The 18326-nt window shown below is 47.8% G+C and overlaps 1 protein-coding gene across 1 annotated transcript in view; it reads right to left on the bottom strand.

Moving 5' to 3' along the window:
* The window catches only part of LITAF (lipopolysaccharide induced TNF factor), a 30599-nt gene extending 17080 nt beyond the window's left edge, over positions 1-13519 (bottom strand). The window contains exon 1 of the mRNA XM_082857889.1: positions 13462-13519. The gene's annotated coding sequence lies outside the window, so the exon portion shown is untranslated. The remainder of the gene's footprint in view (positions 1-13461) is intronic.
* Between the last annotated feature and the right edge of the window lie 4807 nt (positions 13520-18326).

Genomic DNA, 18326 nt, shown 5'->3' with positions numbered 1-18326 from the left:
AGAATGGTATTTCTCAGCAGGGCACCCTGTGATGTCCAGGCAGAAGGTCAAGGTGTGGGTGGAGGGACTTCCCTGGTGGTGCAGTGGTTAAGAATCCACCTGCCAATGCAGGGGATACGGGTTTGAGCCCTGGTCCGGGAAGATCCCACGTGCCATGGAGCAACTAAGCCCATGTGCCACAACTACTGAGCCTGTGCTCTAGAGCCTGCGAGCCACAACTACTGAGCCCGCGAGCCACAACTACGGAAGCCCCCGCCCCTAGAGCCCGTGCTCCGCAACAAGAGAAGCCACCACAATAAGAAGACCGCGCACTGCAACGAAGAGTAGCCCCCGCTCGCCGCAACCAGAGAAAGCCCACGCGCAGCAATGAAGACCCAACACAGCCAAAAATAAATAAATAAGTTAATTAATTAATTAAAGAAAAAAAAGAAAGAAGGGCTGTCCTCACACCCTTTGGGAAAAAAAAAAAAGATGTGGGTGGAAAGAACTTGAAAAGGGAAGCGTGGAGGCAAGTAAACACAAACAAGACAAAATCAGAGACAAAAAAAGCCACAGTCTCTAAACTTCAAGATCATTTTTACTCTTTGATGCAAGTTTCTGAGGCTGCTCGTCCCCGGGCTCTGCAGAAGGCATCCCTGAATTTTGCCGACAACCACTGCTGGTTCTTGTTGGGGTTTCAGAAGAGAGCGAGAAGGAGGTGCTTCCTGCGGCTGCACCATCCGTCCAAGATCTGAACTTATTAGCAGGCTCCTCGCTGCCACCAGCCCAAACTCAGTAACACCTGTCACTCCGTGTTCATCACCTGGTCCTTGGCATGGCTCTGAAGCCACTTGTTCTACATGGATGGTGTGTCAACCATTCTCCAAAAATGACAATCTTTTCTCATGGGTGTCAAGAAAATTCAGAGGCTCTAACGAGCTTCTACCCCAAGATGCCATAAACATCAGCAACTGCTGCTGACACGTGTGGACAGGAAGTGGGGGGGACGGAGTTCACACCTTTGCAGCATCTCCACCCTCAGTGCTTACCTACAACCAGCACGGATGGAAGGGGGACTCTTAAGGAGTCTCAGGTGACTTTCTTCTCCCCACTCCCAATCCTTTCTGGTGAAATGACCGACAGGCAGGCAGGGTCCAAAAGCAAAGGAGGAGGAGGACAGAGAGGTAATGCCCGATGCTGAGAATTCTCCTTGGGCAATTGTACAAGACACATGGTCTTCACAGGCGACTCTGATCAGGAACTGACCTGGAGGAGAAGCAAGGCCATGGCCACTGAGCTCAGAAATGTTACAGGTGGGATGTCTCTGCCTGGTACCCAAGATACGGTTGCATGTGGGGTCTTCAGAAACACCTGTGTGTGTTGCCTGTCATTTACAAGCATGGGCGGGCACCACTCACCTCTCAGGGGTCAGTAGGAATGACGTGGACCACGACCTGGCCTGCTGAATACCCAACAGTGATTTGGAGAAAAGAGAAGACATGGAAGAATGTGAGCAGATGGGGCACAGAGAGGGGAACAAAAAAGGCCCAAAGAAAATTAAGACGGTAGGATTTTAAGGTAGGTTGAATGTTTAACAGCAGTAACTAGGACCAAACTTCCTTGGTTCAAATCCCAACTCTGCCATGTCTAGGCTGTGTGAACTTGGGTGAGTTGCTTCATTTCTCTGTGCCTTGGTTTCCTCATCTGGAAAATGGGCTAACAATCGTACCCACACCTTCACAGTGTTGCAAGTTGGATGTGCCCAGAACACTGGGCACGTGGGTCACTACGAAAGCATTAGTTCTAATTACTTACAGGGAAGCAGAGTAAAATCCGGGGAGGGGGTCACTTGCCCTCAGTGACACAAGAGGTCTCACTGCCAGGAGGCAGGAGGACCCAAGCACAGACCCCATCACACCACGTGCCCCTGTTCTGAAGCCTCTACCTTCACGCCTTTACTTGTTTGTCCAAACCCCCTACAGTCTGACCCTCCCAGCCCCACCTGCAGTGCATAGACAGAATAATGCCCCTTAAAGCTGTCCACACCCTAATCCCCAGAACGTGCCTTAAATGGCAAAAGGGACTCTGCAGCTGTCATGAAGTTAAGGCCCTTGAGATGAGGAGATGATCCAGGTGGGCCTGAGGCAACCACAGGGGTCCTTAGAATAGGGAAGCAGGGGGGCCTGAAAGAGAGAAGAGGCCCATTGGCTTTGAAATTGGCCCACGGAGCCATGAACCAAGACATGCAGGCGGGTGCTAGATGGATTCCGGCCTAGAGCCTCGAGGAGGAATGCAGCACCTTGAGTGACACACATTTTGGACTTCTGAGCTCCAGACTGTAGGATAATAAACGTGTTATTTCAGCTACTAGGCTTGTAATTTGTTACAGCAGCCAGAGCAAACAAACCTGCCCCCTCCTAGCTAGGTTGCCCAATCCCCCTCTGGCCCTGCAGACTCCCAAGGGGGCTCTCCCCCTCCCATGGTGGGTGCCCCCCACCAGAGACCTGAGCCCCTCAACCTCCCACCCCAGCTCCCAGGCATCTGTCCACCCACCCTCGGTACTGAAGGAGCCCTTCTCTGGTTCAAACTCCACTTAAAGCCCACAAGTGTGGCCACCCCGCCACACCCCGCCACGTCCAGGGGACTTAGCTCCAATAATGACCCCTCCTGCCAACCCTGCCCTCTCAGCTGGCTTCTCTCCTAATCTCTAGGCTGGTTCAAATCTTTCCTTATTAAAAGGTAAAAACCAGGGCTTCCCTGGTGGAGCAGTGGTTGAGATGCAGGGGACACGGGTTCGTGCCCCAGTCCGGGAAGATCCCACATGCCGCAGAGCGGCTGGGCCCGTGAGCCATGGCCGCTGAGCCTGTGCGTCCGGAGCCTGTGCTCCGCAACGGGAGAGGCCACAACAGTGAGAGGCCCACGTACCGCAAAAAAAAAAGTGAAAAAAAGGTAAAAACCAAAACCCCTCTCTTCCCTCAGCCTGGGTCCTCAGCCCCTCTGGCTCCCTGCTTCTCTTCCGTGTCCACGGATTCACCCCTGACCACCAGCCTCCTTCCTCCCTTGGCCATGACCCCTCCAAGCCCACTTCCCGTTTCCTGTCCTCTTCTCCCAAGGCTGCTTGCATCTCTTCTGGAAGGACTGCCTCACTGGCCTGGCCCTGCACCTCTACCTTCAGGGGCTGTGCCTCCCCGTCAGCCCGTCCACAGCAGGTCCCCGGGGACTCGGGGGTCTGCACGCAATGCCCACGGTCCCCCGAACTCCTCAACCCCACACCCATCATGCTGACCACGACCCACCCCTGGACAGCTCCTCCCCACCCCACCCCACCCCGGCCAAGCCAGTCTTCATACAGAAAGATGCTTGTCTCTCTCTAAAGCAGGGAGATGCAGTTAAAGCGACTCAGGGACAGATGGTCAAGCTAAATATCATCAGTGAGGAGTCATGTGGACATCACGCACCTGCTGATCCGACGGAGTGAAAAGGGCACTCTGGCTTGGTGGTCCTGCTCCCCAAAACCCCTGACCCCAGGCTCATCACAAGAAAACCTCAGACAAACCGAAATTGGGCGACTTTCTACAGGGCACCAGGCCAGAACTCAAAACAGCCAAGGTCATGGAAAAAGGAAAGCTTGAGAAACTGTCACAGACCAAAGGAGAATGACAGGTGACAACCGAACAAAAGGTAGGATCCTGGATTGGACCCTGGAATGGAATCCACTGGAAAAACTGGTGACACTCAAAAAGTCTGGAGCTTGGTTAACAGGAATTCACCAATGTCAGTTTCTTAGCTGTGGCGAATGCACCCCGATGATGTAAGATGCTAACAGTAGGGGAGGCTGGATGGAGCATACGGCACTTCTGCGCTGGCTCTGCAACTTTCCTGTGTATCTAAAACTATTCTAAAATGAAAGGTTTGACAGACAGAGATAACAAACTTACGGTTACCAAAGGGGGAAGGTGGGGAGGGATAAATTAGGAGTTTGGGATTAGCAGGTACACACTAATATACACAAAATAGATGAATAACAAGGACCTACTGTATAGCACAGGGACCTATATTCAATATCCTGTAATAAACCATAATGAAAAAGAATACGTATATATATGTATAACTGAATCACTTTGTCACACGCCAGAAACTAACACATTGTAAATCGATTATACGTCAATTAAATAAATTAATTAATTAAATGAAAGGGCTGTGTTTAAAAAAATCCACAACTGATACCCAGATCTTTTTCACCCATCATTAGATTTGCCATTTTCACCCTGGCAAAGAGCAGAATGTTTGATTGTACACAGAGCTGGCCTGGACGTGGATGAACAGGCCTCTCTCCCAGACCCGGTAGGAAGGTAACCTGAGTCTCACACAACAGAAGCATCTACCAAAATTTAACATGCATGAGTCCTTTAACCTAGCAATTCCTCCTCTAGGAATCTGTATCAGAGCTGACCCCATGCCTGGGTGCAGTGACAAAATGATGAGCACACAAGGGTACTCACTGCAATGTTGCCAGAAACCACCTAACTGTCCATCAGCAGAGGCCTGGGTAGACCAGTTATGGCGCATCCACACAAGGGAATAGTATGCAACCATCAAGAAAGAATGAGGGGGCTTCCCTGGTGGCGCAGTGGTTAAGAATCCACCTGCCAATGCAGGGGACACAGGTTCGAGCCCTAGTCCCGGAAGATCCCACATGCCGCAGAGCAGCTAAGCCCGTGTGCCACAACTACTGAGCCTGCGTGCCCAAGAGCCCATGCTCCGCAACAAGAGAAGCCACCACAATGAGAAGCCCACGCACCACAACGAAGGGTAGCCCCAGCTCACCGCAACTAGAGAGAGCCCACGCGCAGCAGCGAACACCCAACGCAGCCACAAAAAGGACAGAATGAGGAAGTTTATGTGCAGAAACGCAGTTATCTCCGAGATGTATCAGTGCATGACAAAAGCCCAAATGGTGTTTATTGTCATAGGCCATCATTTGGGTACAACGAAGAAGGATATATGTATTTCTTTGCATATATTTCTTTGCATACATATATGTATTTCTTTTGCATAAAATGCCTCCAAATGGATACACAAGAAACTGATAACTGGGAATTCCCTGGCGGTCCGGTGGTTAGAACTCAGCGCTTTCACTGCTGCATGATGTGGCCAAAAGAAAGAAAAAAAAAAAAAGAAAAGAAGAAAAAAAGAAACAAAGAAACTGGTAACAGTGGTTGCCTGTAAGCAGAGGGGGGAGGTGCACTGGGGGATGCAGCCAGATGAATGCTTTTCACTCTTATACCCTAAGTTGATCTTTTGTATATTGAGCCATAGCAAGATTACAAAATCAAAAAATTAAATTAAGAAAAAATTAATAAGTTAAACATATTTATAACTTTAAAAATTTACAGTTCTATAATCTATAATTTAATTATTTATATTATGATGTATTTATAAAAAATAAGTTTTAAAATTAATGAAATTTAAAATAAAATACATTAAACCTTTTATTTTAATAAATTTATTTTATTTATTTATTTTTGGTGGCATTGGGTCTTCCTTGCTGTGCACAGGCTTTCTCTTGTTGCGGCGAGCGGGGGCTACTCTTCATCGCGGTGCGTGCGCTTCTCATGGCGGTGGCTTCTCTTGCTGTGGAGCACAGGCTCTAGGCGCGCGGGCTTCAGTAGTTGTGGCACGCAGGCTCAGTCGTTGTGGCTCACGGGCTCTACAACACAGCCTCAGTAGTTGTGGTGCACGGGCTTAGTTGCTGTGCAACTGGCATGTGGGATCTTCCTGGACCAGGGCTCGAACCCATGTCCCCTGCATTGGCAGGTGGATTCTTAACCACTGCGCCACCAAAGAAGTCCCAAAACTTCTTTTTTTTTAATGGGGAAAAAGAGCCTCTTCTGCAAACCCATATTTGCCCTCCCCAGGTTGGTTTCTCTTGTCCTCCCACCTCTGGGTGAAATGATGTTATCATTAAAGTTACTGATTACTTCTCTTTGGTGAAAAGATGTGCACTCCACCGTTTCTGCTATATCAGCCCCAAATCTGTACTAACAACATCCTATTGGCCAAAATAAAATTCTTCTCTTCACATTTTACGCTATGATCCATTTTTCAGGCGGGAGGTTCTGAAGGCTGATGGCGGATGTGGGATTGGGGAGGCATGGACCGTCCCTCACTGGGCTTAAGGAACCCATTTAGGGAGGCAAAGTTAACCAACATGGGGAGATATGGAAGCAAACGCAAAGGGGAAACTGAGCCCAGATTCTAAGGCAAGTGGAGGGTCTAAGACAAGAGAAGGACACAGGCGAGGGCAGAACAGGAGGTGGGTGAACAGTGTGGCAGAAGACACAGAGGCAGGCACACCTGTGTCCTGTGGGGGCGTGAGCAGTGGTTGGCCAGGAGGGTGGGGTCGAGTTACAGGAGCACTTTCTACATCAAGAGCCTGGCCCTGGGACTTCCCTGGCGGTCCAGTGGTTAAGACTCTGCGCTTCCCACTGTAAGGGGAGCAGGTCCTATCCCTGGTCGAGGAACTAAGATCCCGAATGCCGCACAGCACGGCCAAGAAAAAAAGAAACAAAGAGTCTGGCCCAGGTGAGGTGGGGACCAGGCTCCCAGGCTGGACCTTCTGGGGAGGGACCCCCACGCAGGTTCTGCTTCATTAACCAGCAGCCCAAAAGTGACTTGAAAAGCCCTGCCAGGGAGAATTCAGGGAGAATTCAGATTCTAAAAATAAGCCTCAAAACCTAGAAGACCAGGAGAAAGCAACCACAGCAGAAGCCATCCAACAACTCCCCATCAGTACAAACACACATCAAAGGCCCAAAGACGCGTAGCCAAGGGGTCCTCTCCCCAGATCACGTCTCAACACAACAAAAACGCCAGTCTCACAACTTCTGGTGTTGCTTCATTCTGATCGAGGCCCCTTTTTCAATATCTCTCCCCTGAAAATCTCTTAACCATTTTCTAAAATGATCCCCTATTATTTCTCTCTGCCTTCTTAAAGTCAAGAAAGAAAGGAAGAGAGAGAGAAAGAGAGGGAGGGAAGGAGGATAGGAAGGAAGGAAGGAAGGAAGGAAGGAAGGGAGGGAGGGAGGGAGGGAGGAAGGGAAATGCTTGTGTCAGCATCTTGTGGTTCTGTGATACCCCAGGCTGCTGGCAGCCCCCATCCTACTCCTCCATTTGCTGCTTCAAAGCTTCCGAGGACTGGAAAACCAGAACCCAGTGTGTAAGAACTCTGTGTAAAGTAAGAATTACTAATTTCCTTCGGTGCCTCCCATGAGAAAAGTAAACAAGCTCGGGCATTTATCTTGATGATAAATACCTGCGTTACTTGGGAGACTCCTATTTGCTTATTTTCTCAATTCTGGCCATAGTCCAGATGACTGTAGGTTTTATAACTGTCATACCTTTGAAAGTTATACAACAGTCTTGCCTTTAGCAAGACTTAAGGTGAGAACAGGGTGGTAAACATTAGCTACTGCAGTCTTTTAAGGCATGCCCCGCTTCCCCTTGCCTATCCTATACAACCCAGCCCTGGATGACAGAAGCCTTCCCACTGTGTCCTAATTGCTCCTGTCTGCAAATTAGATTCTGTTTCCCTAACTGGACTGCATTACACCCCTCCAGGGAAGGGCTATCTTCCATGTTTCTCTGGATCCCCCAGAGCTTTAGCGAAAGCAAGGCACAGACAACCAACCTCCTGGCAGAGCTGAGATTTCATGCGAACATATGGCGTATATATATCCCATATACGATGGGGGAATCTATAGTGCACGCTCTTTGAAAGAGTGTATTTTTGGGGGGTAGTTTTCTTTTCCAGTTTGAGCTATAACTGACATACAGCACTGTGTAAGTTTAAGGTGTACAACATAATGATTTGCCTTACATACATCACGAAATGATTACCACAATAGTTCAGTGAACAGCCATCCTCTCATAAAGATTCAACACTAAAGAAATAGGAAAAAAATTCTTTTCCTTGTGATGAGAACTCTTAGGATTTACTTTCTTAATAAGTTTCATTTATAATGTACAGCAATATTAATTACCTTTATTATACATTTACATCCCGAGTACTTACTTATAACTAGAGAAGTATTTCCTAAATAAAGACAAATCTTCCTTACAGAAGAATTCCAAATGATATGTGTAGAAGCCCCCTCCCTCCAGGAGGTGGAGATTAATCTAGCCCCTCCCTCTCCTAGATGTGGGCTGGATTTAGTATCTTGCTTTTAAAGAATAGTCTAGGAAAAGAGAAGAAGACTATCTACAGTGGAGAAAGCTGGCAAACACCGCCTTAACCTAGAGACAAAGGTTAACATCATTAGCAATGTCACATGGGTATCATGTACCCCCTGATGTGATGTGATGCAAAGAGCCCTTCATCTCTGAGGCCTTCTTCCCCCAAACCCATAACCCCAGTGCAATCATGAGAAAAACATCAGACAAACCCAATGTGAGGGAAATTCTATAAAATCTCTGCCCAGTGCTCTCCAGAAAGTCATGAAAAACAAGGAAAGGAAAGACTGAGAAACCGTAGTAGACCGGAGGAGACTGGGAGATGGGGTGATTCAATGCAGTATGGTACCCTGGGTGGGATCTTAGAACGGAAAAGGGACGTTGGCGGAAACACTGGTGAACTCCAAATAACGTCTGGAATGTGATTAACAGTGAGCTACCAATGTCAGTTTCCTAGTTTGACAAATGTCCTGTGGTGATGATGTAAGATGTTGCGGGGCGGGGGGTAGTCGGGACGACTGGGTGAGGGGTAGATGAGAACTCCCTGCCCGAACTGCCACTTTCCCGCAAATCTAAAATTAAACTATAAGATGAACCGGAGCAGGCAGGCCTCACTCAAAAGCATTCAAGTTCAGTTTTTAAAAACAAAAGCAAAAAAATGTTAAGGTTTACTTTTTTAAGTTTTTTTTTTCTCAAGTGTATTTTGGTTAAATGGGAAAGGTTAAGTGGAGGCGGGGGTGATGATCAGGGTTTCTATTATTTCTCACTGAGGATAAGTGGATGGATACTTACGTAGGTAGATAGATAGATATCACCATATTTAAGCAAATGGGCCTTAGAGTTGAATGAATCTCCAAACCTCCCAGCTGAATGCACACTGATTCCCGGCCACAGATCTGTACCCCCTCCCTTAAGATAGATTTTAAAACTCTCACAAAGTGGTTTTAACCACAGGTAGGTGATAAACTCTTCTAAAAATATATCCTCCTGTTTTCTAGATTTAGGTATCAGATCAACATACAAAAGGGCAAAGCCTTCAGAGAGAAGATAAAGCAGCTTTTTCACCACCAACTTAATCCTCTAAGATCAGTTCTTTCAGGAAGAAAAAGAGGAAGACTATTCAATTCCACTCTCTGCCCCCACCGTGCGGCCCCAGAAAAGAATCTTGCTCCGGGTATACGTGCATCACAGAAATGACCCCAGGAAAAAAAGGCATTCCTTCAGCAAAACGAGGACACACACACACATGCAAATTGTCAGGTCCCCTAAGAAAACAGTCTAGTTTGTACACAAGGTGGAGAACCAGCTGAGGTCAAAGAGAGCTGGTCTTTCACAGTCGCTAGAGAAAAATGTTCTTTACAATAATGTGAGCACAAGTGAAACCTGATTTCAAAAACCCTAACGAATTATCTGACTTCTACATTTAGTCCATCAAATATTGTTCAAAGTTCTTAAACTAAAGGCCACTGGCTAGCAATCTTTAAAATACAAAGATTCTGCGACGCTGTGTTTGCTGTAATGTAATTTAACCCGTATACGGCACCAGAAAACGTCCCAGGCAAATGGTGCTTCTTAAACTCTCAGTCAGTAAGGAGGAAGAATTTAGACAAAAGGGGAAATTGGGATCTCCAACTCTCTTTGGGAAAGGAAGTGAGAAATTACACTAAGGTTCTTAGGCTAATGGACCCCAAAACACATTCAGATTCGGTCTCCCTCAGTTAAAAAATACCAAAGCTCACAGGGAAAGATTTCAGAGACATGTTTTCAAATGACATCTTCTAAATTCAGTCTGTTTCACAAGTCAAAGATAAAGTGACCACAATCTGAGAGCCAGGTTCAAAGATGGCATAACTACAAATTACAGTGATTTGTAGAATGGAAAATCCTTCCACTGGGGAGCTGGGCTGCTCCCCCAGAATCAGAGAGGGCAATTTCCCCCTGGATTCCTGGTGAAACCACATCCCCAGTTTCCACATGAATGATAGTTTTTGATGAAACAGCACAATGAGAACATTAATGGGACTCCATCAGGAGACAAAATGACATGTACCCTGATTACAACTTCATAAAAAAACAGGCACCATGACAAAAGATAAAACTGCCAAATAAGGAAAACAGATGCTAGTTGTTTCATTCACAGGGTGAGATTATACCTGATAATCTTCTTTATCTTTCACGCTTTCTGTAATATTGTTATTTTTTACATAACTTTAAAAGCTATCAGTGCAGCCTTTATGAATAACCTCCCTGGACTCAAGGTTAGGGCAAGTCAATGCTAAGCTCTTAAACTGACCCCAGGAACCCTGTCAATTCTAAAACTCCATGAGCTAAGCAAGCTTCAATTCTCCATCATCATTTTCCCTGAAGTTACCTTCTTCACCCACAAAGAAGAAAGTGCCTCTGGCTTTTCTGATCTTGGTGAATTAACCTCCTACCTACTAGGTGAACAGGGAATCACCACACAGACACCCTTGATATTTCCTTTCTTCTGTCCAGGTCTTAAACCCTATGAAACTATACACAGTGCTTCTACTGAAATAACCTGCGGCGAAGGGACAACTTCATTAGCTACGAAAGTGTTATCCTGACTGCCCGGAGTGCAAACAATAAGATGAAATTGTGAGGACCCGGGAAAGTACCACTTAGAACTCAAATAACAATGTTAAGATAAGTAAACACCAGTCAAGTTCAGAACAGGCCATAGGGGGGCCCAATGGGCACCGAAGACACCATAAACACGTCAGTACTAAGTCTGGCAGAGTTAAGGAGGATTATTTGCATGCTGAGATGGACCACCTCGCCCACTGAGCTATTTTTGTTGCAGTAGAAGCACAAATAAGGACAAGTCACCGTGCCAAGACTTTGGACTTCGTGTCAGATCTTGCTTTTTCCACCGTCACTGTAGCTGGGGTTGATTGATCTTCGGTGGGAGAATTTTAAGTCCCTGACGGCATACTCCCGTTCTCACAGTGGCACCATAGCGCCTCTGGTTGTGGGTAATGGCAACATGCCCTGTCTATCTCCTTGAAAATGAACTTAGGCCTTCCGGTTCCTTTGCTCTCAGTGGTTCCCCTTTTACTGTTCTCAACTATGGGCTAGTCTGTTCCTCCTCCGAAGCTTTGCTGAGCCCCTTCTGCTCATTCGGAATGCTGCCCATCTAGTCCACATGTACCTTCTGCTACATGTACTCAGGCCTCTGCTTTTCTATGAAACTTTCCCTGACTAACCTGGCCCCCAGCTCACAGCTCCCTCCTTTCCATTCCTTTCAATCCTTCCAGAGTCACAGGGGCATTGCTGAGCACTGGCTTTTCACCTTTGTGTGTTTCCATTTTCCACCCACAGCATAAACCCCTCAGGACCGGGAGCCATTTCTTCTGTGTCCTTTACAAGGCAAGGGTAGCACTTTATTTCCCCACAGCTATCCCGTAAAAGCGACCACAGGAACAAAGGGAAGTTTACTCGCCTGAGACAGCGAAATGACTTCTATCTAGTATTTTAGAGACTTCAGAAATTGATTCTCCATCTCAGATCAATCACCGAGTCACTTAATCCACGAAAACATTACAAGGATACTTTTACAAATTTGAATAAAAGCATGTATTATTCATGCCTTAAAGTAACAGGAAAGAGAGAAGATGGACCTCTCCCATCGTAGAGCTACAATAAATGTTTCTTAGAGAGTCTGGTGCACATTTACATTCCAGAGCAAGGACTGGCTGAGAGGTAAGCCAAGTGCAGCATGGGTGTTATTCTATGCCAGGTAGAGCAAGTCACCTGCTCGCTGGACTCCGAGCCAATTGTGATAAAACCAAACATGCTGGTGGAGTCCCAAATACCAGTTCATCCCACTACACGGCATCCAGGTTAGTCCCATTTTAGAAGTCACCCAGAGACGTCTTGGGGTGGGAGTAGGAAGGTAAGGGAGGCAGTCAAGCACACACTAATGCAAACCATGTCTTTCCTTAAAAGGGCCCCAGGGGAACTGCAGGGCCAACCTGCATTCCAGACAGCGCCTGAACCAGGGCCAGCTCACCAGGCCAAGGATTTATTCCCCTTGGGAAGGACGGGTGGGAGAGTCTACCCTGATGGGCTAAGATGGGAAGGTCCTGTGGCTTCCAGAAACTGGATTTCCCAGCCACCAAAGCTCGGTCCAACAGGCAATGACATCAGCCCCACTTATCGGAAGCACAAAAGCCACCAGAAAACTATTCAAAGACCAGCTGGCCTGATCCCTGGAATGCACAGCCCTTCCAGAATACACCCATTTCCCATCACCTCCTCTCCCTGACCCTGACCAAGGGCTTCTGGCACAACAATTACCCCACTGCCCAGATCGACAGGGGCCTGTACAGCAGACGGGAGGGGGCGACCTGCCTATCTTGGTAGGGAGGGGCAAGGTCCACCTCGCCGGCATGTGCCACTGGCATCCATCCAGCACCGGCAGTGGATGGGGTCCCGGCCCAGCCCTGCACTCACAGGGTGCCCACCTTACCCCCCCATGAAGGGGGCGTCTAGCCAGGGCCCAGGCTCCCTTTGCTCTGTGTCCCGGATTTTCATCTGCTGGGGGGTCCCTAGGCCCTCGGGTGTCCACACAGTCACCGGCTGAGAGCCGTCCTGAATCCTGCGGGGAACCCCCGGGGTCAGGGGAAAAACGCAGATGCCGTGGCCCCTAGAAGTCGAATTTCTGGGACCGGCGTCCGGAAATTCGTCGGGCTTTTTTGTTTGTTATTTGGTTTTGTTTCTGAATCACCGGCTGATGATTCTGGAAATCTCAACTTTGAGATAGCTGCCACCAGAGCGAGTTGAGACTTTCCTGAAAAGCCTCGGGGAGTTCTCTCCGGGGAGGCGGCCCCGCGAGTAGGAAGGGGCGCGCTTTCAGGTTGGGGCGGGACGACCCCACCGCGCGCGATCCGCGGGCGATCTGCCCACTTAGCAGAGCAGGAACGGAACCAGCCTGTCCCGCGGCGGGAACAGGCGCCGAGAGGCTGGAAACCCGGCCTCACCGGCGCCGCACAGAAGATCGAGGCGGGCCCTCGACGCCTTCCACCCCACCTCGACCCCGGGGACCCGTCAGGGTTCCCGGCCGCCACGACCCGCGTGGAGCCCGGAGCAGGTGCTCGCGCCGCACGGAGCCCGCTCGCTCCCCACCGCCGGCCCGGGGTACCCCCGATTCCCGCCCCGGCCGCTGCCCGCCCCCATCCGCGCCCCCCACCCGCGCCCCGACCGCCAGCCCTCCAGCGCTGCACTCACCGCCGCCCGCGCAACCAGTCGAGCCGGGAGGTCTGAGCTGGCGGTACAGGCTGGCGGGCTGGCGGGCGGGCGGCGGGGAGGAGCTCCCGGCGGCGGGGGCGGGAGCTGGACCGGCCGGGGCGGGACGCTGCGGCTTCGGCTTCCGGCTTCTCCACGCCTCCGCGCGCGGTCGGGACCCGCGCCCAGCCACCTGCGGGGGCCGCTAACCCGGGCCTGAGAGCCCGCCAGGGACCTGCGACCCTCCGGCTTCTGCCCTTCCCCTCCACCCCTCCGATCTCCCACTACCCTCGAAACACCCCGGGTTACACCCCAGACCCCGTTCACTCCCTGGAACCCCCAGTTTCAGCCCAGACCCCACTCGCCCCATACTGGTGTCTCCCCTTTCGGATTCTGCCCCTGCTCGTCGATCCCCGCCACGTGCCCGGACACCCTTGAATCTCCCCTCCTGATTTCCACCCCCTGCTCTCCCCGGTTCGCATGGGTCCCCCATCTCTGGCATTCCTTCTTCCCCACCCTCAGACTATGCGGACCCCCACCCTCGAGTTCCAGATCCCGCGCCAAGGGATCCAGTGCTCCCTGCCCTCCGGAGGGCGGCCCTTCTCTCCCCATAACAAATTTCTGTACATTCAGACGCATACAGACAGCCCAAGATGCTCTATGTGCCTTTGGCCAAGTGCCCACTTTCTCTGAGCCTCAGTCTCCTCTCTGTAAAATGGGCATAACAGCGCATATCTCATAAGATCTACGGGAGAATTAGGTGAGCTAATGCAGGCAAAGCATTTAACACAGATTGCGTTAAATAAAACTTACCCTATATTATAAAGCAGAAACTAACACCATTGTAAAGCAATTATACTCCAAGAAAGATGTTAAAAAAAAAAAACAAAAAAACCTTACCCTATCTGCTAACTATTGTACTTTGTATGCCCCCAGGGTGGCCCCTGGCCCCTAGGTACTTTCTCACTCCATCACTGAAAACTGGAAATCAGTAACTACTGTTTCAGCAAAACCCTTTGCCCCTAAACAGGTGCTGCGTATCTGCTAAGAGCCCCCATTATGCTGCTACAGTAATAATAGCAGCCCTGATCCAGCAGGCCCCCCTGGGAAGTCATTACAGGGCACTGATGAGCTGATGTGGCTTTGAGAGTACAGAGTCCTGGAGAATGGGTGGAACCCTAACGTGGCTATCTAGAGAAATGCCGGAAATTCATCGGGCTTTTTTGTTTGTTATTTGGTTTTGTTTCTGAATCACCGGCTGATGATTCTGGAACCTGGGCGGGGAGCTTAAAATCCCCCTTGCGGATTCATAGACCTGGATCCCAGAACTCCTCTGGTGGTGGAACCCTCCCCCCCTTTACACTGAGACCCAGGCAGAGAGTGACTTGCCCAATGTCTTATAGTAAACTGTCCCCTTCTTCCCTGCCCAAAGCTCTTACCACCTTTCACCACGTGGACCCAGCTACCAGCAGCCACGTATTACTACCAGCCCTGGACGTATTACTCAATTAAAGGAGGGGATTTCAAAGTTCTCCCCAGCATGAGAAGTTGCCACGTAGATGTTATTAGTGATGCCAATCTTTTCTTGTTTTAAAACTATAGAGACAGCTGGATTGTGCCCAACACCTGATGTCTTGACATTAACCCAGAGTATCACAGACCATTGATAGCAAGAGGTGAGCCCTACAGAAAATATGTCAGAGCAAAATCTTGAAGCAACAGCCTTCCTCCCTCTCCCCCATCCCCTTCTTTCCTTCTTCCTTTCTACTGAAGGAAAAGCAATCGCACACCGGAATTTCCGTCTCTATTACTCATTGCTAAGCCATCTTCATTCATTTTTCTCCCCCCAACTGCTGAGCCACAGCAGGAGCTGGTTTTGTTTTCTCATCTGTCCTAAACACTTACTGCATCCGTGAGTTTGCAATTATTTATGGGGAGAGCTATAAAACTGTAACCCTTTTTTGACCCCTGAAAAAACCACAGAGTTGAAATTTCCAACCCAACGCTTCCAAGAAGGGAAGAAAAGTAAACCAGCCACATGATCATCTTTTTCTGTGTCATGAATAGACACAGAAAAAGCATATGACGAAATCCGAAACCTTTTTTTCAGTTTTTGGCCATACCACACGGCATGTGGGACCTTAGTTAGTTCCCCAACCAGGGGTCAAACCCGCACCCCCTGCAGTGGAAGTGCGGAGTCTTAACCACTGGATCGCCAGGGAAGTCCCCCAAATCCAACACCTTTTCAAGATATAAAGACACTCAACAAACTTGGAATAGAAAGACACTTCCACAACCTGATAAGGAGCATCTACGAAAAGCCCACAGCAAACATCATCTCCATGGTGAAAGACAGGATGCTTTCACCCTTGAGATCAAGTACAAGCAAGGATGTCTGCTTTCACAACTTCTATTCAACATTGTACTAGAAGTTCTAGCCAGAGCAAGTAGGCAAGAAAAAGAAATAAAAAGCATCCAGATTGGAAAGGAAGGGGTAAAACTATCTCTGTTTGTAGATGACATCATCTTGTATATAGAAAATCCTAAGGAATCCACAAAAACTGTTAGTACAAATAAACAAGTTCTGTAAGGTGGCAGGATACCAGATCAACATTTAAAAAATCAGTGGCATTTCTATACACTAGCAAGGAAAAATACAAAAACAAAATGCAGAAAACAGTTTAACTAAGGAAGTTTAAGACTTCTTCACTGAATGTTGCTGAAGGAAATTAAAGAAGACCTAAATAAATGGGAAGATATTCATGTGGTATATCGGAGTTCTATCAGAGAAATGGAACCAGAGATAGACAGATACATAGACACATAGATACACAGATATAGATAGAGAGATAGATACGAAACTCCTGAGCAGGAGCTGAAGCTCTAGTCCATAGGTGGAATTCTTCTGGGAAACCTCAGTTTTGCTCTTAAGGACATTCAACTGGTTGGATAAGGCCCAAATTACCTAAATAATCTCCTTAAAGTCAACTTGTTGTAGAAGTTAACCACATCTACAAAATACCTTCACAGCAACACCTAAATTAGCGTTTACTTGAATTACTGGGTACTATAGCCTAGCCAAGTTGACACACAAAACTAACCATCATGGATGGTAATACTCCCCAAACTTATGTAGAGATCCAATATAATCTCTATCTAAATCCCAACTGCCTCTTTGGCAGAAATAGATAAGCAGACACTAAAATTCATATGGAATTGCAAGGGACTCAATAACCAAAACAATTGTGAAAAAGAACACAAAGTCGGAGGACTCACACTTCTAAATTTCCAAAGTTATTATTCAGTACAAACCTACAGTAATCAAAGCATGTGTTATGGGCATAAGAATAGACATATAAACCAATGAAATAAAATTGAGATTCCATATATAAACCCATACATCTGTGGGCAATGGGTTTTTGAGAAAGATATCAAGACCATTCCATGGGAAAAGAGTCTTTACAGCAAGTGGTGCTGGAACAACTGGATATTCACATGCAAAACAATGAAGCTGGGGCTTCCCTGGTGGCGCAGTGGTTGAGAGTCCGCCTGCTGATGCAGGGGACGCGGGTTCGTGCCCCGGTCCGGGAAGATCCCACATGCCACGGAGCATGCCACGGAGCGGCTGGGCCCGTGAGCCATGGCCGCTGAGCCTGCGCGTCTGGAGCCTGTGCTCCGCAACAGGAGGGGCCACAACAGTGAGAGACCCGCGTACCGCAAAAAAAAAAACCAAAAAACAAAAAAAACAATGAAGCTGGATCCCTACCTCACACTATAGAAAAAAATGAATTCAAAATGGAAAAACTATAAAACTCTTAGAAGGAAACAAAAGTGTAAATCCTCATGATCTTGGATTAGGCAATGGTTTATCAAATGTGACATCAAAAGCACAAGCAACAAAAGGAAAAAATAGATAAATTGAACTTCATCATGATTAAAAACTTTTGTGCATAAAAGCACACTAACCGCATACTTCGGCTATATTATGGGTTCAGTTCCAGACCACCACAATAAAGTGAATATTGCAATAAAGTGACTCACACAAATTTTTTAGTTTCCCAGTGAATATTGAAGTTATGTTTACACACTACTATAGTCTATTGTGTGCAATAGCATTATGTCTAAAAAAAAAAGTACATACCTTAATTTAAACATACTTTATTGCTAAAAACTGCTAACCAAAAAAAAAAAAAACAAAAAACTGCTAACCATCATCTGAGTCTTCAGCTAGTCTTAGTAGTAACGTCAAAGATCACGGATCACAGATCACCATAACAAATATAATAGTAATGGAAAAGTTTGAAATATTTCGGGAATTACCAAAATGTGACAGAGAGACACAAAATAAGCAAATGCTCTTGAGAAAATGGCTTCAATAGACTTGCCTGACGCAGGGGTGCCACAAACCTTCAATTTCTAAAAAAAAATGCTATGTCCACAAAGCACAATAAAGCAAAGCAGCATAAGATAAAGTATGCCTGTATCAAGAGAGTGAAAAGACAAGCCACAGAACGGGAGAAAATATTTGCAAATCATACACTTGATCAGGATCTAGTATCCAGATTTTATAAAGCACCCTTACAAGTCAACAACAAAAAGGCATCAACCCAATTTTTTTTTTTTTTTTTTTTTTTGCGGTACGCGGGCCTCTCACTGTTGTGGCCTCTCCCCTTGCGGAGCACAGCCTCCAGATGCGCAGGCTCAGTGGCCATGGCTCATGGGCCCAGCCGCTCTGCGGCATGTGGGATCCTCCCGGACCAGGGCACGAACCCGTGTCCCTTGCATCGGCAGGCGGACTCCCAACCACTGCGCCCCCAGGGAAGCCCAACCCAATTTTTTAAATGGGTATTGGGATGGTGAAAAAGTTC

The sequence above is a fragment of the Leucopleurus acutus genome, assembly GCF_964270905.1.
Source record: "Leucopleurus acutus genome assembly, chromosome: 16".
Classification (NCBI taxonomy): domain Eukaryota; kingdom Metazoa; phylum Chordata; class Mammalia; order Artiodactyla; family Delphinidae; genus Leucopleurus; species Leucopleurus acutus.
Note: the sequence above shows the minus strand (reverse complement) of the source record. Positions and strands in the feature narration are given on the sequence as shown.